The following is a 24,023-nucleotide window of genomic DNA, read 5'->3' on the forward strand; positions in this document are numbered from 1 at the left end:
CACCAACAGAAAAGAATCCAAAACAAAAACTCCAGAATGAGGACAAAAAAAAACAGCACATGTTTCAAGCAGCTCTGTTTTCCCTTTCTTTCCTTCCCACTTCTCTATTTTATATTACAGATTATTCTAACCAAAGGATAAAAATCCCTCATGTAATAAACATTATAGCTGTAATTAAAACATTTATTTGGAGCTCCCTTACATAGTTAACTGGTTTTAGTAACTCCCAACATAATAAAAGCATTCCCCAAAACAAACAAAAACGGGCCAACTAGTAGCAGACATTTCCATGAAATCTGTAATAAAAGAAGGGTACAAAAAAGTGGTTCCTTTATTTAAAAAAGATTCAGTCACCTCTGAAGATTATTCAAGCATATCCAAAGCATTTGAATCCTTTGATAATGGGCTATTGTGCAACCCAGAATTAAATACCAACTCAAATCCCAAATCCAGCTATTTTGCAAAAACGATTTCCATGCAAACAAATGGTGAAAGAAAACCTTTATTTTGAAGGATCCACTGTTCATCTTCTTTATGACACCATTGTAATTTCTAAAATTGATATTTGAAGCACTCTTTTCCTAGAAAGGACACAGGACGTGACACACAAGGTAATGGACAACCTTTTGCTGGCACTAAGTGGCACTGAGACTTACATGCCTATCTCTTTTTCACAGGCCACCCCTCTGGCATCAGATAGTGGTGTCTAATCGTGCTAATGAATTAGTTGTCCCTATCTCTGCCACCATATCCTGGGACTCACAGGAAAGGGAGACAAACCTGAGTTATGTGGCAGGTAGAGAATGAAAAGAATCAGGAAGAAGAGAAAATGTTATCTGACACTGTAATCGGTAGCTTTACCTTGAACTCTCACTCCAACCAGAAGGAAAATTTTGACTGGGAGTGGGAAATACAAAGTAGACATGTCCCAAAATGTTAGTAACAGTTTTGACGTAGAAAGACCATTCCCATAATCAAAAGTGTCATCATGATAATGACACAATAGCCACCGATTATCGTATGCTGCCTATGTACAGGCACTGTGCCAATTGCTTTGTATGTGTATTTCTAACCTTTTCCATGCAAGTACTATTATCATCCCATTTTATAGGTGAGAAACCAATCCTCAGAGAATGTAACTTACATGCCCAGGTTCACAAAGCTAAGACGTGGCAGAGCAATAAGAGTTCAGTCCTTATTAGTCTCCAAAGACCACTCTATATGGCTCCAATACCAGCATCTCTCAAAATGTGCTGTGTGGGCCTGGGTCCCTACTCCCTATTCAGGTAAGTTTGGAAATACCACATACTATAGCCCCTCGGAATTAAATTATTATGTCACTGAGAAGTTTTGCTGTAAATAAATGTGTTAAAACTTTACCCCAGTATTTCCCAAACCAACAATATTTGATAAGACTTTTTATTCTTTTGTAATATCTAAAAACGTAATGGAACACATTCTGTGATCTTTATTCATTCAACCAATTATGTTGGAGGAGCAAATATATCCTAGGCTCCCCTTGCTCCAAATGCCCTCAAAAAAGTATTTGGGCTAAAAAAATAGTTTGGTCGGGAAACACATCTCTGGGTGAAACCAGCCTTGAGGAAGCAGTGCAAAGGCCCTGAGGTGCAAAGAAGCTTTGTTTAGTGTTGGTTGATGGGTGTACAGTGAATAAAGGAGGAAGTGGTACATGAGGAGTTTGGAGAGTAGTCATGGGCAACAGCACATGTCGAATCTTATCTGTATTCATAAGCATTAGCATTTTATTCTAATTGTGATGGGAGACCAATGGAGGCTTTGAAGTAAGGAAATAGTATGATCTGACTAGAATTGTGAAATGTGAAATGATCACTCTGATTGCTATGCTATGTAGCAAGAGGACTTTAGGAGAATAAGGATGGATCAGGGCACCACTTAGGAGGCATTAATGATAATGTAATAATCCAGCAGAGATGAGCGAGCCTGGGGCCAGGGAGTAGCAGTGGAGGTGGTGAGAAGACGTCAGCTACATTCTGAAGGCACAGTTACCAATATTTGTTAATAGACTGAAATACAATGGCTGAGGGGCACAAACAAGCAAGGACGACTCCTAAGTTTTTTGCCCAAAGTAACTGCATGAATTTTTATGGGTTGAATTGTTTCCCCCCAAAAGATATGTTGAAGTTCTAACCCCCAGTCTTTCAGAAGGTGACCTTCTTGGGAACTAGTGTCTTTGCAGATGTAACTAATTAAACTGGAATGAGGTCATACTGAACTAGGGTGGGCCTTGAATCCAATATAGCCCGTGTCCTTATAACAGGAGAGAAATACAGAGAGGAAAAAAAATGCCATTTAAAGACAGAGGCACAGGGAGGTGACAGACATGTGTCAGCAGAGGCAGAGATTGAAATGATGCATCTACAGGTCAAGAAACAAGGATTGCTGACAAACAATAGACAGGGAGGCATTCTTCCCTCGGTGTCAGAGGGAGCATAGCCCTGGCAACATGCTGATTTTGGACCTGTAGCCTGCAGGACGAAGAGACACTACATTTCTGTTGTTTTAAGCCACCAGTTTGTGATGCTTTGTTATGACTGCCCTAGGACACTATTGCATGTGAGTGGGACCACACTTGAGGCTGGAAAGACTGTGGAAAGTCAGCATTGTTTATTTGACTGTGACGCTATTCTTAGAAAAGCCCTAATTCCAATGCTTTCTATAAGATACATCCAGGTGAGGAAACTAAGTCCTAGGTTGAATAGTTTCTCAAGTCCTGGGTTAATTTTCTCAAGACCTCCTTTCCCCACTCAGACATTAAGTAGTAAAGCTGAAATATGAAGCCAGATCTAGAAGTTTCCAAATCGCTTATGTTTCCCATATGTCACTGCATAAATGACATAAGGTGACAAAATCTGCCTCCAGGCAAATTCTGACAAAAGCAGAATTCTGAGTAAACTGGATTATCTGCACATACCGTTTGTAAGACTCACAGGTGCTGAAATTGCAAGTGATTTAAGTACATGTTTATTTTCAAAGAAGTGAAAACTCACATGCCCAGACTTCGCTTTACAATGAATTTCTAGTGTACTTCCTTCGGTTTTAAAATTAGTTTTTTTTTGAGGGGTGTAAGTGGCGGGGTGGGGGGGTGGGGGGGTGGCTGAAGCCCTAAGTCCTTTCAGACTCATGAGAAATGCCATGTCTGCCACTGAGAAATTCTTCACTTTCACTGAGGTAAAAATGCAGCCCTATTCCTTTCAGAATCGGCCTTTTTGCTCCCTACTATGACTGCATTTTTCAAATTAAAAAATTAGGATACGCAGTGTAGCCAATAGAAGGGTAAGACTGGGCCCAATGGAAGAGGATATTTTATATGAGAATGAACCTCGGAAATTCTGAATGTTGTCACCTTAACCATCACTAGCTGAGGTGACAAGAAATTCCTGCCTGATTCCAAAAGAGGTACGATTATTATTGAGAGTAATTGCCTTCGATTACTTTAGTAATTACTCTAGCTGATTTCCTCAGCTCTTTCCCACACATGGTCTCATTTGATCTTCACTGCAACTCTTGAAAAGAGTTAGGACAGCTCCTCCACAGAGGCCCATGTGGATGGAGCACCTTCCCAAGAAATGACACCAGTCAGTCGCACAGCTGGGACAAACTCCAAGTTCAAGGCGACCATCCACTCAGTTAATAAACAACTATATCTTTAGCTTTTTTAACTATGTGCCAGACTCCAGTCTAGGCATAGAGAACAAAAGAGACAGCGTGTCTCTGCCTTTATGAAGCTTACCGTCTAGGGGGAAGAGAGAGATGAGAGTTAAGAAAATTAAAGCAAGATAAAGGGTTAGAGAGGGGTGGGGTCGAGGAGCGGTATTATTTTAGACCGAGTGGTCAGGGAAGGCCCTCTGAGGAGGTGACATCTGAACAGATCTGAAGGACATGAGAGAGTTCCACGTGAATATCTACGGAGAAGAGAGCTCAAGGCTGGAGAATAGTGATTGCAAAGGTCCTGTAATAGGAGGCAGAAGCCAGTGTGTCTGGAGTCCAGCAAGTGATGGGGAGAGTGGTACAAAGTGGGGTCAGGTGTCAGATCATGCAGGGTGTTCAAAGCTACCACATATTTGGGGGTTCACTTCTTCCCAGTTATGATGTTTCCATCAGTGGTGAGGCTGGCCTCTTGCCACCCTCCTGCTCACTCTACCACGGGTGGAGGGCAGGGGATCAGAGATGGAAAAATGTATGTGATTTTGGGTCAATGGGGCATGTTAGTCTCAACTCCCTTGCTGTCCCCACAGGAAGCAGTGCTTTCCTCTCTCCACCTCGTGTTGGCCTATGAATGGCTGAGCAAGACTTCTCAGCTATGGACTTTAGTCACAGGAAGCACACTTGTCCAGAAGTAAAAGCTCCAACCCAGCCCAGCGTCTCTCAGGAATAAAGGTGATAGTTTGTGACCCACCTGCCTTGCTCTATTGTTTTCTTAGTTTCCCCAGAACTCAGGCAACGGAGAGAAGTTTGCTATTTTGGGGGCGCCCTCAGAGACCTTAACAGGGGTCTCTGGGATTTGAGTTTTATTCTAAGTGTAAAGGGCTGGAATTTGTTTTCCCCACTGCACCCCACTGTGTAACGCTGCAAACATTTCATCGTACCTGTAACTGCACAAAGGCAGCTTCCCCCACATAATCAGAACAGTCTGAATTTCCCATACAGTCTGGTTTGCCCACACCAGCCCTGAAAAGCTATGAGAGTTGTGGGAAATGATTTCTAAAATCAAACCAGTCAAACTATCTGCACACAGCTAATCAAAGGTGTTGCTGCAAAGTCACAAAAGGACGATTTAGCAAGAACAAAAGGATGCAGAACTGAATCCCCTTAGTACAAGGATTTTAAAGTCACGTGTGCATAGTATTCGAAGTGGGGACAACAGGAGAAACCCCACAGACTTGCTCACCTGGCTCTTGAGCTATGGAAATGCCCTCTATTACTGCTTCTGTCCGCAATTTCTAAAAGCAAAAAAACTACTGTCACCCTTTTACTTGCTGTATTCTGGCTTCTGTCCATACCATCTTGCCAAAATCATCAATGACCTCCAATCTCAAAACAGAAGTTTCCATCTTTATCTTGATTGACTTCTCTGACATGTTGACATTACCCCTTTGATAAATTTATTGTTGCCTAGCCTTCTGTAATCTGTGCTTCCATGGATTTTCTAGAATGTTCCTGTCATGCAGGGACTCAGCTCCCACTCCCTGCACAAGAATGCAGGATATGGTGAGGCCAAAAAGGAACACCAAGAGAGCCATAGATGGAGTCATACCACTATCGTCTCGCGGGCGGCTGGGTTGGAGACACAGGAAGCAGGAGCAACCTGCTGTCCACTTCTCTGCCAACCAACCAACCCCCCCCCCCCTAGAGTAGCCATGGCAGTTCTATCAGTGGTTAATGGCTAACCGGTAACAGCTGATGGCCAACTAGTCACAGCTGATGGCCATATACTACCTGAGCCAGCACCTTTCCACGTGAGGCCGAGAGCCTGGAAACTGCTCTCTGGGACTCTGTCCCCACAGTTCTCCTTCATAATTCCCTCTTCCTCTGCCTTCCCTTACGTAATGGGTTTCCCAGGTTCTATCCCTGACCCACTGCTCGTCTCACTCCAAACACTCTCTCCAGAGTGGCCTCATCATGTTAAGTAGCACCTTCTATTGACACAGCTCAAAATAACATCTCTTCTTAAAAGCTTCAGGCCCATCCAGGCAACTGCCCGAAGAACATTTTTCACCTGATGACCCATGGGCATATTAAACTCAACTTGTCCAACTAGAACCTAATCCTGCTGCTGAAACATAGTGAACCAGACACATTCATTTCTGTTCTCTCATAAAACCCCTCTGAAGTGAAAGTTAAGACATGTTTAAAAGGTATAAACCGCATAGCCTCCCCCCCCGCCCCAAATAGCAAGTAAGAAAGGTCAATTTTTGTTGTTAGATGGAAAGTGAACAAATAGTTTTTCAGAGAAAACTATAAAGTAGAATATAGATGAGAAACAAGCTAATTCACATTACAAAACCACAGAAACACTCCCAGATGCTACGTACTGGACCCTGCACAAGACAAACGTGAGTCATGGGTGAACATAAGGATTGGTGGGTGTCTGTAACAGCAGGGAGACACTCTGATCCTTCCCTGACTCCAACGGGAAAGGAGAGACTTATTCTGTAGAAAATGTATTCTTTGGAAAATTAAACCAGAGAAACTCTAGACGTGGAAATATGAAACATGGCGAAAGTTGGGGAAGGGGTACCCGATTAAAAACTGCAGACCAACGCTCCCCTTGAACTTGAATGTACCCCAAACACACCGCTTGAACACTCAGCTCAAAGAAAGCTGGCAGCAAACACTATATTCCTCAATCTCTCACCCTGCACTGGAGACTGAAGGATTCTTCTCTGGAATAAATGAAAGCTCTTACAGAAAGGACCTATCCATACTGACACATGAGGTCCTCCAATGAAACTTCTTGGACCTGCCAATCAATTCCAGGGAGCCAGGGAGCTGCTGACAAATCCCTTCCCACAGTGGAGCTTTCAACCAGCAACTTAGTTTCTCACATTTAACATATAACCAGAATGCAAAGAACCACTGGATATTGCAGGAAAGCTTCTAATTTGAAAGAAAAACCAAAAGAAAGTACTTGGAGAAAAAAAAAAAACACAAACAAAAAAAAAACACCTCAAAAGAAACAGGAGTGCGAGGAACAGAAGAGCTCTTTGAAAACAAACAAACACCTTTAAGGAGGTAAGAGGAGACATTGCATTCATCAAACAATGGAATGCTGTCTTAAAAAGAAACAAAGAACAAGAACACACTCCTGAAAATTAAAAATAGGGTAGTAGCAATTTGAAATTTTTATAAAAGAGTGGGACAATAAAATCACATGACTCTCCCAGAAAAATAAAACTAAAAGAGAAAAGGACTTAAAAAATAGGAGAAAAAACATAAGTAGGAGATTTGTTCTGGAAAACCAAAACCAACCTCTGAGTAATGAAAGTTCTAGAAAAGGGAGGCAAATAAAATTCAGGGGAGGAAATTATTAAAGAAATAATACAAAAACATTTAGTAGAGGTATAGACATGATTTGCAGATTTAAAGGGACTATCATTTTCCCAGATCAAGGAATGAAATGACATAGAACAGCTTCCATAAACTTGAGAGGGAGATAGAAAGAGAAAGAGAGGGAGGGAGGGAAAGGGGGGGGGGGGAGAGAAAGAGAGAGAGAGAGAAAACAAAAAGAATCAAGAACCAGAATGGTATTGCCGTTTTCAATAGCAGCAACAGCAACTAAAAGATACTGGTGACAAAAGCCTTAAAAATTCTAAGAGGAAAATGATTTCCAAACTAGAATTGTATACTCAGCCAAACTATCAAACAAGTGTGATGAGAAATCAAAGAAATGTTCAGGTTCATGAGGTTTCAAAAAATTGGTTCTCGTATGCCACTTCTCAGAAAGGTACTGGCAGATGTGTTCCACCAAAACAAGGAAGTAAACCAAAAAAAGAAAGAGATGGCGTCCCAGTACCAGGGAAACTAAGGCAGGAGAGAGGACCCAGGTCGACAGTTCTGCTAAAGAGCCGCCAGTGCAGACTGGAGCCGAAGGGAAGAGCCTCAAGAAAAACAATACATACTGACTCCCCCATGAAAAACCATATCCATAAAGATACTACAGTTCTGTCACCAGGCTTGGACAGAAGTCCTGATAGTGACATAGAGAACTAAGCAATCCAAAAAGAGGCAATTTCTAACTTGAAGAACATCAAACTATTCAAGGAAGGCACTGCAGTTTGAGTATACTACTTAGCTTACTGGTGAGGAATAGCTACATAATAAATAAACATAAGGTATGGTTTCAGCAAGAACAACAAAAAAATTCTGTAACCATTTGGACAGGATGGAAGGGAGGCAAGCTGGGACATAAGTAAGGGATGTAAGAGCACTAAATTCTCTCCTTTCTTTATAGGAAGTCAACAGAAAAATACCTCAAATTGATAAAAAGTACAACTCTAAATCAAGGAAGAAATCAAGAGGCAGATTAGGCAGAATACTTAGAAACTGGAGTGAAATACCAGAAGAAACAGGTGAAAGTATGGGGAAGAGACTTCAAAGATAAGAGAAACGTGGAAGATGAAGAGGATTAAATTTTTATTATGAAAACTGCACTATGACTTGGATTTTTCACCCATGTGTGTGAATTGACAAAACTCAAAAGTAATTAAGAGTAAGTTAGAAACTAACCCTATTATCTTCTTCTCTAAATGTGTCCCTACTTCTCTATTTTCTACCTCGGTTAAAAATACTCTCAAGGGCTAAAGCTGACAACTCCCTGTTCTTGACTATCTGTTTCTGTCTTGCTGCCTTCCCACAGCCAAGCAACCGCCACTGAATCCCCTGGATAGTTTTCATTTCCCCCACTCCTCTCTAACTCGACTCCCATGTCCTCAACCGGGGACTTGCCATTACTTACCTGGACCATTGCAAATCTCCAAGCTAATTTCAAATGAATTCCCCACTCTCCTCATTTGCTGTTGCCTCTCCTATTTCCTTGGGCCGTGGGCTTTATATCTTCTCTAACTTCGTTGCACAGCAGTTGATAACCACTCCATAGGCAAGATATAAGCATAAAGTAGGAAGTGGATAAAGAGCAGCATGGAGCTGAAGAAATCGATAGCGAGGAGGCTGCAGGAGACCTTGTAGACGTGCTCAGAGTCTTCAGTCTCTAGTGACTAGAAACTACTGAGGGCTTTATAATTGGAAAAGACTATCATGGCCATAGTGTAAGGATGGGTTTAAACTAAAAAGACAGGGACAGAGAGACCATTTAATAGGCCTTATAATAACCCAGAATAAAGATGATGAGGCCTAAGCTAGGGCAGGGCAATAGGAATAGCATGTACAGGGCAGACTTGAAATTAATTAGAAGGTAAAATTCACAGAACCTTGTGAGTGACGAAATATGATATGTGGAAATAGAGCGGAATCGAGGATGACTCCCAAATTTGACTTAGGTGGCTGGGCAGACGGTGGCATCATTAACTAAGATCCCCCACTACTTGATTTTGCCATGGAAGTAACGGACCAGTGCTTGAGAAAGAAAGAGAGAGAAAAGGAGAGAGAGAGAGAGAGAGACATGAACGCATACCAGATCCCCGAGTAAGTGAAAACCAACCTCCTGGTCATCACATTCTGATGTTCCCAGAACACTGACAATACCCAGACCCAGGGCTGTACTGCAGCTGCCAAATGACTGACAACCCTTTTTTCTGAGCAGTGACTGCTTTCTTACCAATGTGTCCCCAGCCTCACTTCGTTCCCCCACCCCCTGAACAAAGACTGCTGAGATAGTCGGTTACTGACCGGCCATGGCTAGTGGACAGCCCCCAATCCAATGGGTCCCCTTCTCACCCACTCAGCACAAGGCCACACCTTTCAGAGGCCTCGTCCTATGATGTCCCCGATCCTTTGAGCGTGCATCTTCCTTTGCTGCAGGTAAGCTAATAAAACTAACTTTGCATCATTACGAGTGTATTCCTGGTAGTCTCTCATCTGTGGGTTTAACATCCCCTGGAAGGGTGTACTGAGACCAGGTAGAGAAGTTAGGGAGGCCACAAAGTACAGAGAGAAGGGACAAGGACGCTAAGGGCAGCTGACGGCTCTCTGTATTATTCTGAGACAAGCAGGAAAGCCTTTGCCACAGTTCCTGAATATACAGAACTCCCCCCTAAACCAAGTGAATCCTACAAACACTCCAATACTTAGAGGGAGAGAAAAACAAAAACGAAAACATTATTTCCAGTAGATTTGTTAATGGCTAGTAATATTCTTCATCAAGAAACCCAGTAAGGAAGTTTTCATGTTCGGAATCAGCTATGGCTGTACTTTCCCCCCTTGTATCAAACATAAACTCCACAAAGGAGTTTAAATTTATAGGGTCCACACAGACTCAGAATGGGTTTGTCTTTAACTTTCCACATTTCTGGCCGCTCAGCTTTGCCCCAGCCCGGTCTTTCCTACAACAACCACATCTCCTGGTCCTTTCAATCATAGATGCCTCTCCACTCTTTTCCACATACAGTTTTCTCTCTTTTAACAGGACTCAATTCATTAGATATTTTCCAGGTATATGCTCAAGTGTAAGATACTTTGCTAAAACTTGTGGGGGAGTCGAAGATGAAAAAGAGAGACCTGTACAAAACCCAATAGTTCCAGGCAGACTGAGTGTGTGCTAGAATAAGGCGCAAGAAACTCAGTTCTCTAAGCCACTGCCAATCAATACTGCACTTATTCCAGTCGTCGTGGGTAATGACCTCACTCCCATTCCGAGTCCCACTGCCAGTTGTGCAACTGGCTACTTTGAACTTCAGGAAAGAAGGAGGAAGAAAACAGCACAATCTTTTTGACTACCGGAGTCAATTACAATCCATTACAGGGCTAATACAATCTTGCAGTTGGCCCTGTATCCTATCCCACCTTCTCTCCAGACTCACAGTGGAAGGAAAGTGAGGAGAAAGAAGAAAGTGACCTTACACGTATAAACCAGCAGGACAACGGGAAAAGCAGAAGACTGAGGGAGTCAAACAAACAAGTAAACGAATTAAAAATAGAGCTTTCCTCTAGTTCACTCTGAAAGAAATCAGCAGAGGGTTTGAAAGTGTGATCTTAAGGAGAATTAAGAAGTGATTGCTAAACTCAGCCTCAGGGGCTGTCATTTCTGAGAGGTCTGACACTTCCTGCAGAGTTCAAGAAGCTGGGTGGAAATAAGACAGGGCCAGAGGGCAGACACACCACTAATAATGATCGAGTAATTTTGAGCTGAAAAGACTGCCAAGCCAGAGGGACCACAGGAAGGAACCCATGTGTGCAAATACCTAACACAATGCCTGGCACATGGTAAGCAGTTAGGAAGTAATGGTGTCCAATGGGAATGGCAGGAAGGATTCAGCCCCACAGCTTCAAAACCCTGTACATTTCGACAAAATACTTCTATTTTGAGTAGAACCACACTACTGTTCATTGTTATAGTGGCAGATACATGAGATGATATACGTACATATACAGAGGGTACCAAAAAATGTATACACATTTTAAGAAAGAAAAACCATATTAAAATTGTAAGGGGGGGCGGTGATAGATGAGGGTAAAGGGATCAAATATATGGTGATGGAAAGAGAACTGACTCTGGGGGGTGAGCACACAATGTGATATATATAGATGATGTAATACAGAATTGTACACATGAAATCTATGTAACTTGACTAACAAGTGTCACCCCAACACATTAATTTAAAAAATTGTAATAATATATACAGATAACAAAAGATGAATACAAGTCACATTTGACTTCTGCAATGACAAGAGGTGCTCAAAGTGGTTACCATCAGCGTCCAGACACTTCTGATGACGGCGAACTACTGCTTGAGCAACGTTGACCAAAGTGTCCACTTGTATACAATTTTTTGGCACCCCCGGTATAAACCTATACCAGGTACTGCAGAAAGACAAAGGACTGTCCCTGCCCTCACCTTCTAGCTGAGGCCTTGGAACAGTCCCTGGCCACAGAGTAGATGCTAAATAAATCTATTTTCTAATAAATTGCCTTGTCAGTGGTACAACAATTAATAAAATGGGTTTACAGAGCTGAACATTTATTTATTCAGCCCATTGAGCCTGTACTAAAGTATTACATTGGAAAGGGGGTGGGCATTTGGGTTGCTACATATTTGGATGAAGGCTTGGCGACCATGCATCAGGAATATGTGTCACACATGAGGTTTGGTTTGGAAAATATGGCCACCATCAGGATACGTTGTTGTGGTTCCCACATTAAGTAGGTGCTGCCTTCTGAAAATATAGACTAATTCATGAAATTACCTGGCTTCCTAACATTTGGAAATGGTTTATATGGATAAAGCACTGTATATTTTAAGCCCTAGGTAAAAAAGTATTTAACTTTCCCTCTTCCCTCCCCACTCCTGCCTTATTCCCCTCACCCTGCCGCTTGCCTCCTATCATGGGAGTAGGAACGACTCCACTCTACTGGTGTGCATATGCTTTTTAGTCTGTGACTCTTGTAAGTTATCAAGGAAAACTGTGGCTACAACAACACTGTAGATAGAACTGTCATTAAAATGCTAACTGACCGTGAACATCAGTATTTCTTTTTCTGTTCCAAGAACTCATATTCAGAATTCCCTCAAGGTCTTGTCCTTCTTTTCTTTGTCCCTACATTCTCATTCAACCACCCCTTGGTCACGAATTGCTGGTCCAGATCGTTGTTCAGTCCCGACTTTGCTGTTGGTCTCTCCACTCTTAGCTGACACCTCCACGTGGGTACCCAACTGGTCCCTCAAACCCAATAGAGTCATAACCTCCTCCTCCGACTTCCCTGTCCTTAATGGCACTCTATCTTTGTAGATGCCTGAGCTCTAAAGCCAAGTCGTCATGTCAAATCACTCACCAAATCCCACCTTTCTTCCTCTTTTCAGTCTCTGCAATCCATTCTGTTCACAGTTACACTGTTACTAGTCCCAGGACATTTGCCAAACCTCCTAACTCATCTCTCAGACTTCAGTCCCCCTTCCCCCAATTCAGCCTAACCCTAGTGCCCAAAAGGGCTTTTTAGAGCACAAGATACTCCCCTCTCCTCAAATGCCTTCCAGGGTAAAGTACAAACTTCCTGCTATGAAATGCAATGTCTTCCACAATGCGACTCCAGCATAACCTTCTAGGCCCAAGTCACATGAGCCCTTCACAAACTCTAAGCTCCAGCCAAATTAAACCCTTTGTTGTTCCCTAACTTTACTCTGCTGTTTATGTCTCTACAGTTCAGTACGGCTCCGGGCAAACAGTAGGCACTAATCAGTATCAGTTGAATGAGAAGAGAATTTAGGTGGGGGGATGCACTGTAAAACTCTTTCCACTTTTCTTTTCTGAATGTTTTAAAATTTTTATAATCAAACATTGGGAAAAATATCAGTTAAGTGAATAAATGGATGAAGGAATGCATCCCTTGAGAGCTGACTTATCTCCTCCCCAGAGAACCACACAAGTCCAAGAAAATACTGTATTTCCCTGAAAATAAGACCTAGCCGGACAACCAGCTCTAATGCGTCTTTTGGAGCAAAACTTAATATTTATTAATATAGTAAAATAAGACCGGGTCTTATATAATACAGTATAAGACCGGGTCTCATATTAATTTTTGCTCCAAAAGATGCATTAGAGTTGATTGTCTGGCTCTTATTTTCGGGGAAACGGGGTATGTCAAGAGGTCTTTTTGAAAGATGAGTAGTGGGTGGGAGATAGAGTCCCAAAAGAAAAAGGAGAAAGTCCTTAAAGGATGCCCTAAATAAGTATTTGAGCCAATAAACAACCGTAGCAATTTAAAACCACTAACTAGAATCAGAATAGGGAGAAAAAGGTTAACAGATAAGACTCAAGAACATTGGAAAGATGCTAAGAATTTGCTTTTCCACATATAGAGTCAGTCCCCCCACCCCCATCTTGCTCCCCAGGCTCTAGGTCAAAGCAATAAAAGAGAAACATGTGGTTTCTTGCTCAAGGCTGTACCTGCAATATCTAGGATGGAGAATCTCAATACTCTGCTTTCAGTTCATTTACACTTAGGAGCACAGGTTTTATAAAGAAAGCACCTGCTCACTGTCCTATAACCTGTGTCCATTATTGCTTAAGTCTTTGAACTTGCAAATATATAGCATAAAAGTTCAAACTCTATTTCTGGTTTTGGCCAGGAAAATACTGTTCTTAGCTTTCTGCTCAGCTTACCCCTCTCCCACGTCAGCATGGATATGAACGAGTCATTCTTCTACATTCATCTTTCTAATTATGAGAGACTTCCCTACTTAAGTCCTTTTAAATGTTCTTGGTTCAGTCCATGAAAACTCCACATTATTAAACCCCTGGGAATGTTAAACTAAAGTAATCACGTTTGCTCTTTTAATAATAGATGAACTGTATTTCCTCTTAAGAAATGGGCATTGCCTATTTACCTTGGGTATTTGGGTGTTAATAATTAACGGTTATGTGATATTATCTGGCAGTAACTAAGCTCTTCCTCTCTCACTGTCTTAGTTCTGTGCATACCAGAGTAGTATTCAACACTTAGGTTTTCCTCTAATAAAGCATATGCTTCCAGAAACAAAAACAAAGTCATTAACAAAATACGCTCAGGCTGTTTGCTTCTTGTTTTCATTTTTTCCAGGGGAGTTAACTGGTAAGCCCAGCAGACTTGCTGAACTCTCTTCTAAGTCATTTGAGCTCCCTGTCAGTCAAAGCCCACTTATTTCTCTGGCTATAAAATCAGCCTTGTCGAACCTGACTGTAAATTGGTTTATAAGCTGTGGGGCCAATTATGTCCCTCCGAAACAACCAACTCCTGTAAAAGAAGAAAACAGCTTCTTGCTAAGAACACTGGCAGAACATTATAAAGGGTTTCCCATGGACTTGATTCACCTGGGATAGAAGTCTAGAAAGCCCGATCAGCCAAAGGGTTTTTAACAACTGTACAGACTTTCACATGCCAACAAAGCCAGTGCTTTTCCAAAAATGTTCCAAGTTATTTTTCAAATTTGTAAAATGCATTCTAGTTGGACCTCTTTTTTCTCCTTATATCTCTGTTCTTACTCACCCCACACCAAAAAAAGTAACAAGTGGATGTACATTGAGGGGGAGAGGGAAAGAAGTGTCTTCTAAATGGGGAAGCGAAGGCTGAGTAAACTTAAATCATCTGCTCAAGGTCACCAGCTAGCAAAAGGCAGAGCTGGGATTTAAATTCGTAAATATGCCAAAGCCCATTTCCCCCCCATTACACCAAGCTGATCTGAAAGGTATTGGATGCTTCCATTTCATACACGTCTCTACGTGTCTCACTGGTTCCTACCAACTCCCCCGCAAGGACCAAATCCACTTGGCAGGCAGCTGCTTCCACCTGTCCCATGCCCGGGTTTTCTCGTAATCCTACATCCCAGGAATAAGTCCTTGCAGTGTGCTTTCCCTTCCTTCGCTCAAGTCAGGTCTTTGGGGGGGGCATGCTCAAATCAAGACATTTTCCACTTCCACTCCTTCACAGCACCCTGAAATCAAAGCACCCCAAAGAGACGTGTTGAGGAAGGAAGGGGATGGTGTTCGAGCCTCGCACCGAGCGTAACGGAGGACCCCACCGCTTCGCGCTTCCCTGCAGGGGTTCCTGAACTAGGAGGCGCCTCCTGGTCTGAAAGAAGCCCAGGTGCGACCGCCTCTGATTGTGCCACGGACCCTCGGGAGCGTTCTCCAGGTGGAGCGCACTCAGAGCCCCGTGCCAAACATCCCCAAGTATCTCAACCTGGAAGCTCCGAGCCCGCCAAGCCCACCTGAACCCAATCGTACTCCACTGCACTTCCTTCCATCCGCCCTGCGCTCCCGCGTCCCGAGACGTGGTGAGGACCCGCTGCGCACGCTCGACTCCCGGAGACCCGCGCACTTACGCAGGGCAGTCGGCGCTCCTTCCCGCTTCGCGATGCGCGCAGACCCGAGCCCTCCGGTCCCCGCTGCGGTTCCCCAAGCCGGGAGAAGTCGAAGAGCCTTTCCCCTCGCACTTCCCGGTCACAAGAACCCCGCAGAAAGCGAGCTTTTGAAGGCTCCTGTTGGCCACTCGACGTGACCGAGACCTATCAGCCGAAGGTACGTCCCCCCCACACCCTCCCCGCGACCTGGCCGCGCCCCGTCACCCCCCCCCCCCCCCCCCCCCAGCCTGGGAGAAGCCAGCAGCCCCAGTGTGGAACCTTAAAAATCAGCAGAGAAAGATCTGCGCTGTGGCTCCTTTTGTTTGTTCGTTTGTGTTTTGAGTTTCTCTCCCACTTTTTAAAAGCTGTTATCTTAGAATTTCTACACTATTTTAAAATTATTTCCCCACGCCAGTGCGTGCTTGCATGCCAGCGTTTGCATCTGGAAACCCAGCGGTGTTGTACCCCCACTTTAAAAACCCCCATGCATTCATCGATACTCCACACCCCAGTAACACTAATACTGTGCCAGTGTTGTGTGCAGTGCTTTCTGCGCGCTACAGCGCTGGGATCTTACAGCCAGCCACCTGTGGTGTTCTGTGCTGTAATTATCCGCGTTCTGCAGGTGGGAAAGGGAGGCTTAAAGAGGTTACGTGTCCCATCCAGGCTCACTTCTCTTGTAAGTAACCTAAATATGTATTATTAATCACCCCCAAGTGCTGGGCACAGAGCCTGACGCTGGGGGAAGACAGAATTGAAAGGTAAGGAGATTGTAAGAGCAATGTAAGACACAGGCGTAGTACAAAATCCTTTCCATGCCTAAGTCTCCCAAATGCCCTGTGTTGGGAGATGGCACAGTTACTTAGAACACCCCAGTCAGGCCACCTGGCTTTGAATCTTGGCTCGGCTTATCTACTAGCTCTGAGCCATTGTTTTTAAAGGTGACAAAAAAAAAAAAAAAAGAGAAAGTGTGGGGACGGAACCCCAAAAAGTAGTTTCCAGGCTCTCGGCCTCACATAGAAAGGTGTTGGCTCAGGTAGTAAATGGCCATCAACTGTGATTGGATGGCCAGCAGCTGTGGCTAGTTGGCCGTCAGCTGTAACCAGTGAGCCATTGGCCACTACTATAACTGCTGTGGCTACGCTAGCAGATAATGGGGGCTAGCAAGAAGATGAGGGCTGAGCCTGCAAGCGGGGCAGTGAGGGTTGAGAATTGTGTGGCTCCTGTTTCCTGTGTCTCCAACCCAGACACCAGCGAGAATATAGTGGTATGACTCCCCCATCTATGGCTCTGTGGGTGTTCCTTTTTGGCCTCACCATGTCCTGCGTTCTTGTGTGGGGAGCAGGAGCAGAGACCCCACAGGCTTCCCTGCACCACAAATGGCGCAGCGAGCAGGGTCCCCTGCACAACAAAAAGAAAGAAAAAAAAATCACGGTGCTCCCACACTCCTTTGCGGACGTGAGGTCTGTTTTCCCTCCCCTTGAGTCCTCCTGGCTTCATGACTGGTTTTGACCTCTACAATGTGGGCAAGTGCCAGTTCCGTCCCAGGAATCAAAGGGCTTTGCAGCTTCTGCTTTGAGATTCCTGCTTTGTGACCGCCATGCCAAGAAGCCAGTGTGGCTCCTAAAGAGTAAAAGGTTCGGGGCAGGAGAACTTTGGGCATCCCAGACACAGCGGCACCAACGGGGAGGCTGATGAGAGAAGCCTTGGCTTTAGTGAGTGCAGCTGTCTGAGTGAGCCCAGGTGAAAGCAACCCAACCGACCCCCCAATCAGGGAGAAAAACCCAAATCATTGTTTTAAGCCATGTCAGCTTTGAGTAGTTTGTTATGCATCTAAGGCTAACTAGAGCACTGACGTTGTGATCTGGAACAAATTACTTAATGTCTGTGAGTCTCACTTTTCTCCTTAGTACCTACTTTATTGGTTCGTGGTGAGAATTAAATGAGAAGCTGTACGAAAATCATCTGGCCCAGAGTGTGTGCTGGGTGACTGCAGCCATCACTATTTGTAATCATACATTATGCGTGCACATATGTTCTGCCCACTTACCTCCTTATGGAGAAAAATGTTGGTGGGAGAAATATTTTCCTTTAATACCAAGCTCACTCTTAACAAACTGTTACTAAATCAGGTTCCACCTTCCTATATTGACTAATATACTTCCATTATGACCTGAAAGGCCAGGTTCAAGTTCCTTGATGATCTGTCCCTAAGCATGGTGGTGCAGGGCGAGCTGGCTCCCAACCCCAGGTCTGCAGCCACCGTGTCTTTTCCCAGTAAGCTCCAGTCCCAGTGTGGAAGCTTAGTCCAGCTCCCCAGAAGCAGCCATGCCACTGGCCACATGGGCCTAAGAACGTGCACACCAATGGCAGTAGTGTCTGTTCCGGGAGTATAGATGCTGGCAGACAACTGCTGCTGCTGTGCAGGGCCCTGAAGGAGACCCAGTGCCATTTGGGGAGCTAACCTGGGGAAACTGGATACTCAGAACAAGCTGTGGGGAGGTATGGATTTGGGGGCAGGGAGAGCAATGGACTTAGCCCACTGGATGCCTCACTGTGTGGGGAGGAGGGTGGCTGATCAAGGCCAGAGATGGGCCTTCTAAAGTGTGGGCCCTGAAAAAGGGCCTCTGTGGCCTACGTGCAGGGAGAGTTACTGGCCAAGGAATACTTTCACCCAAAATGGTGCCACTTGAAAACCAAGCTGGATTTTACAGTACATATAAAATGAATCGTATTTTAGCATACTTATTGAAAACCTGTATTGCAAAAGTCTTACTGCAGTTTTAACCTCAGACGTATCAACAGTGCAACTTATAAAACACATCATTTGAAAGTTTAATTAAATGTATTCTGTACTGATTTAGTTTTGTGAATTTTGAGTAACACATTTTCTTTTTTATTAGTTTCAGGAGTACAAAGCTATGTAATAGACATTTGCAAACCGCATAAAGTGATAACCCACCCGGCAAGCTACTACCCCTCTGACATCTTCCATAGCTGTTACCGTACCGTTGACTATCTTCCCTATGCTGTGCTCCACCTCCCGCGTCTATATATACCTATAGATTTAGTTATAGTTGACATTCAATATTCTACTTCAGCTCTTCAGGTGTATAGTGCATTCATTGGTCAGGCACCTACAGTCTATGATGTGATCCCCCTGATAAGTCCAGTGCCCATCTGGCACCTTACATGATCTTTACCACATTACTGACAATATTCCCCATACTGTATTAACTATCAATTTGTATTTAATGCCTTCACCTTTTTCACCTGCCCCCAACCCCATTCCCTTCTATCACCCTGATAGATCTACAGCCTATCTGACACCATACCTAGTTATTACAATATTGTTGACTATATTCCTTATGCTATACCCTACATCGCCATGACTAACACATTTTTTAAATTTTAACTTTTTGTTTCCATTCCTGAGTGAAAAATGGCATACATTGACTAAAAGAAAAACTTTACAATTATGTTTGTTAAAATAATTAAAACTAGAGTCAAAAGAAGTAAGCTTTCAAATGACAGTTTGGAAAGTTTGTAGCATTTATACTTCTGAAGTAATTAAAGCTTAAAACTGAATATTTGGGACACCCAAATGTATGTATGGCTCTCTTTATTTTAATTTTTAATATTAGAAGCATTTTGGGTCTTTATTTAGAAGTTTGGTGATGTTTTTGTGAGCAGAAGTAGGCTGTAGGAACTTCACTCTTGCTTATATAAATTAGGCTATGGTGAAATTAGTTCTGTTAATATGTTGTTTCACTAAAGTCGCAGTTTCCAAGAACCTATTGACAATGTTACGTGAGGACTTACTGTAGTCAGAATGATAGCTGTGTTTCTTACCGTGAGATGTGGTCACAGTGGTTTGAAAGCTATAGCACTGGAAGTCTTCTAAATATTTTGAGTAAAATATATTGCTTATTTTTGTTTTTATGAGTATCATACATGATTACTAGGGAAATATGAGGATATACAAAAAGATCAGACAGAAGTCCCATGGTGACTCCTCAGAGATAACCAAATTATGTATTTCTGTCTATTATCTATGCAAACATGTAGAAAACAAAACTGGAATCATTATATGGGGTTATATTTATCCAGTTTATAGCAGTTAGCACTATATCTCAATTATTTTCATACATTGTTAACTCAAAACTAGAATATGAATGGCTGCATAATGTTGACTCATAGGAGTGTACCCTAATTTATTCAACCATTTTCCAACATTTGATCATTTGGGTTGCTTCCAATTTTCCCTTATTAATTCACTAGGAAATATTCTCATATAAAAAATTATGTGCATCTGATTATTTCCTCAGGAAAAGACATTTGGAAAGCAGAATTCCTGAGTCAGAGGGTCTTTGGAAGTTTATCTAGGTTCAGAGAAGAGAAGTCTGTGTGCAAAAGAAAGTATTTTACTTTGCAGGGAGGGGTGGGTGTATATAGATGGCACCCATGGGAGGAGCTGAGCTGGCGGAGGACTGTAAAAATAATTCCAGCAAAAGATGAGGAGTGTTTGGGTCATGTGTGTGGTAGTCCCTCTATTAGTTTCCTAGAAGTGTCTTAACAAATTATCGCAAACTGGGTGGCTTAAAACAACAGAAATGTGTTCTCTCACAGCTCTGGAGAATTCTGAAATCAAGGTGTCAGCAGGGCTGCTCTCCTTCCTGAGACTTGGGGGGAGAATCCTTTCTTGCCTTTCCCAGCTCCCAGAAATCCTTGGCATTGCTTACCTTGTAGCTGCATCTCTCCCATCTCTGCCTCCACCTTTCTGTGGCTTTTCTTCTGTACATGTCCCTATGTATCTTCTCCTCTTCATATAAGGACATCAGTCGTTTGATTTAGGGTCCAGCCTAATCCAGCATGACCTTATTTTAACTAATTACATCTGCAAAGACACTATTGCCAAACCAGGCCACATTTTGAGGTTCTGGGTAGGCATGAATGTTGAGCGATATTTCGATGCATTGAGAGGATTGGGAGACAGTTAACCATGGGATGGGCAAAGAGCATGAGTCTATGTTTTCATTCAATAATACTTGCCCTGTCTTAACACCCAGTTTCCAGTGGACAGTGGCTTCTGGAGAAGCACAGCTGGTGACCCCTTGAGCAAATTCTTCTCTGAAGCCATGCTGCAGTGGAGGAAATCATCTTCCAGACGTGCTTCCAGCCAGACTGTGCAGGTATGATCGGCGGCAGCCTGGGAGACATGATTTTGGTGCAGGACTTCGTTAGACATACAGGTACTGTTGACCCTTGAACAATACAGGAGTTAGGGGGTACCCTATCCCGTGCAGTTGAAAATCCTGGTATGACTTTTGACTCTACAGAAACTTGTCATCCCTTGGTATCTGTGGGGCATTGGTTCCAGGAGCCCCACACACCCCAAATCTGTGGATGCTCAAGTCCCCTATATAAAATGGTGTATAGAACAATGAAGCAGTCAGCTCTCTGCCTCTGCAGATTTTCCACTTTGGATCAAAAATACTGTTTTCGATCCATGTCTGGTTGAATCTGCAGATACAAAACCTGGGGATACGGCAGGCCGACTGTATATATGCTGGGGAAAAAAATCCCTATATAAATGGACCTGCACAGTTCAAACCCATGTTCAAGGTTCAATTGTATTCCATCTCTGTGCTACTCACTAGCATATTTTGGCATAATTGGCCATAGTATCTAATACTTTAAAGAATATTTCTTTACATTTCTCCCCAAATGACCATAATGGCAATTAACAGTCAAAGAATCAAAATATAGAACTGACGGAGGTGCTTCAAACTTCTGGAAAGAATATTTTTAGTCCCTTTTTTGTATTGTGAGACAACTCAAAAGTAGGCAAAAGAACAGCTTTGCAGAAAGATTGCTTGAACCATCCTCTCTGATTGGCTGTTTTGAAAACAAAGCTTTAAAGTTGTCAGGTTGGTCAGTCCAGATGACTCAGGGTTCCCCCAAGCCCTTGTGTTCTCTGCACTTGTGTATTCTGGGAGGTTCTGGTTTGTTAAGCCCTAGTGGTTCAGAGCGTGAGTTGGACCGGCATTCAGATCTAGAACTTGCCATCTGGTGGCTTGGGCAAGTTACCTGATTTCAGTTTTCTCATCCATCCATAGTAAAAAAAAATATTAGCTACCTTACAGTGTTATTACGAGGGTGAAATGAGATAATGCAAATCAAGTGTTTGTCATGTAGAAGAGGCTCAATAAACAGTAGTGATGATGATGATGATGATGATGATGATGATGATGATATGATGACAACTATGAGATGCCAGGTCATTCTTTCCCACTGTCTTACCCAGGATACTGAATTGTATCCTCCCCCGCAGTGTTTCCTATTGTATCTGGACACCACAAAAAAATCATGTCCCTCCCTGACCTCCAGCCAGAGAGCTATGCAATGTGCCTTATATGCCAGTTAAGAAGACACAGAGAATAGCTTGTTTACATGTCATGAGCAGGTAAATACAACTTCATTCATCTAGGTTTGGAGGTTTGATTTCACATTTGTAGCTCTGCCACCAAGATAAATGTGGACCTGGGATGAAAACCAGGGGAATTGATTCGCCTTGTAGACAGCCTTGCCCCTCTTGGAAGTGTCTGTGTCTGTACTTGTCAGGCCTTCTGCCATTGCGCCTATTCAATTTGTTGCATGTCTTCCATGGGGTCACTTCAAGGCTTGAAGACACAGCTCAAAGGCACATCAAAAAGAGGTCACAGCCTGCCCAGTGTATTAACTTGCCCAACAAATATGTCACTTAAGAAGTCAGAGGTGTTGCATTCACCCACTTGCAAAGGACGCCACATCAGTTCTGCACCTGGGCCATAGCTTTGAGAAGGAGACCCAGACGGCGGTGTCCCCACTGTGACAGACACATGCCCTGGTAAACATATGGGGGCGCTTCGCTCTCCTTATGCTTAATAAGGAGACTGGCCGTGGGCTACAGACTCAGGGAGGTTGCAGATAATTACAAGGTAATTTTTTATAATGAGTGTTTCCACTCTCAGCATGATTACCCACCCCTGGGTTGCTTGCCTGCATGTGCCTGGTTTATGTTGGGAAACAATGTCCAAATTAACCTGTGTTTTGTAAGTTAATCTCTTCTTCTCTCATGCTCCAGCTCCCTTTGGCAGCAGGTGTTAATGTAAGCCTTTCGTACAGAAGGCATATTTCCAGTTTCCTTTGGCTATAGAGAAAGCCAGGCACACAAGACTTGGCTGAATTAAAAATGAATTGTGGGATTAGTATAGACTTGGCCACTAGGGACGGCAGAGCTCACTAGCCCTGTGCAAGACTGAGGAATAATCACAGCGAAGCTTTTGTAACGCTTCATGGTTTGCCAAACACTTTTCATACAGATCATGTCTTTAATGTGCACACCAGCTCTGCAAGGTGTTAAGATGAGCCTGCCAGTGTGTTGTGCACAATATCTGATTAAGGGCACAGCATGGTTTTAGGGGTAGACTGTTGGGGGTTTGAATCCCAGCTCAGCCACTCACTAGCTCTATGACCTTAGCTATATTAATTAACTTCTCTAAGCCTTGGCCTTCTCATGTATGGAGAGAGGACAGCCCTACAAAGCTGATCTGAGAATTTAATGAAATTGCATTAGAGCTGGTCGCACAAGGCCTGCCCATAGCAAGCAGGCCATTCATTTGTTGAAAGCAAGAAATTTACAAATGATAAATGGAGATCAAAGAAACTAAGTGAAATGGCACGTGAGGTCTTCTCTTTATCTTTTATTCAGGTTTTATTTTATTTTCCTGTAATACAAATAGTGGTTTGTCTAGGTGCTCTACCTACGAACAAAATATTATGTCTGTGATTGATTACATGATTGAAAGCCAAGTTGACCTAGAAAAGTGACTCCTTTTCTGGTTCTGTAGCCTTCTAAGGGTTTCAAGAACTTCAAGAACTAAGTAATATCACCAAGTAAAGGAATACAAATATAATAGATGAGGGGTCATCTTTGTCAGAAATGCTCAAGAAATGACACAAAACCATGTTGCTTTTTTTTTTTTTTTTCCTTCGTTGAGGCTCAGGGTAAATGGTAGAACTTCCTGCTTGTCTGACTTCTGTAGATTTAAAAGAACCTCCCATGAATTTAAGATGGCTGCGCTCTAGGAGCACACACAGTTGGGAAGAGAGGATGCCCTCAAGGACCAGTCCTTCCTTCTCTATTCTCTGTCCTTGGCTGTCGCCTCTTCTCAACCGTGGTCTCCCCATCTGAAAACGGGGGTCGTAGCAACTCATCCACCCATTCACCCTTACGACCCATGTCTGAGCTAAGGAGTATGAATGCACTGGGCAGGTTATACAGTGCATGTCATGTGTGGCACTGTGATCACCAAAGTGATGTAGGTGGCCTGAACTTAGTCCGTTCCCTTCCTCCCCATCCAGAGCACAAAGACCAGGAAAGGAATTATTCTTCCCCTTCTCAGAACGCAACACCGAATTCTTAAATTCTGGGCTGCTTTGCACCAGGAT

At 43.3% G+C, this 24,023-nt stretch overlaps 1 protein-coding gene across 2 annotated transcripts in view; it reads right to left on the bottom strand.

The window, feature by feature from the left end:
• Window positions 1-15,653, bottom strand: part of CPVL (carboxypeptidase vitellogenic like) — a 110,363-nt gene extending 94,710 nt beyond the window's left edge. The window contains exon 1 of one of the 2 annotated variants that reach the window (XM_019726169.2): window positions 15,513-15,653. The gene's annotated coding sequence lies outside the window, so the exon portion shown is untranslated. Of the gene's footprint in view, window positions 1-15,398 lie in introns of both variants that reach the window. The other variant, XM_019726168.2, reaches the window with a different exon arrangement.
• Between the last annotated feature and the right edge of the window lie 8,370 nt (window positions 15,654-24,023).

The sequence above is a fragment of the Rhinolophus sinicus genome, linkage group LG09 (assembly GCF_036562045.2).
Source record: "Rhinolophus sinicus isolate RSC01 linkage group LG09, ASM3656204v1, whole genome shotgun sequence".
Classification (NCBI taxonomy): domain Eukaryota; kingdom Metazoa; phylum Chordata; class Mammalia; order Chiroptera; family Rhinolophidae; genus Rhinolophus; species Rhinolophus sinicus.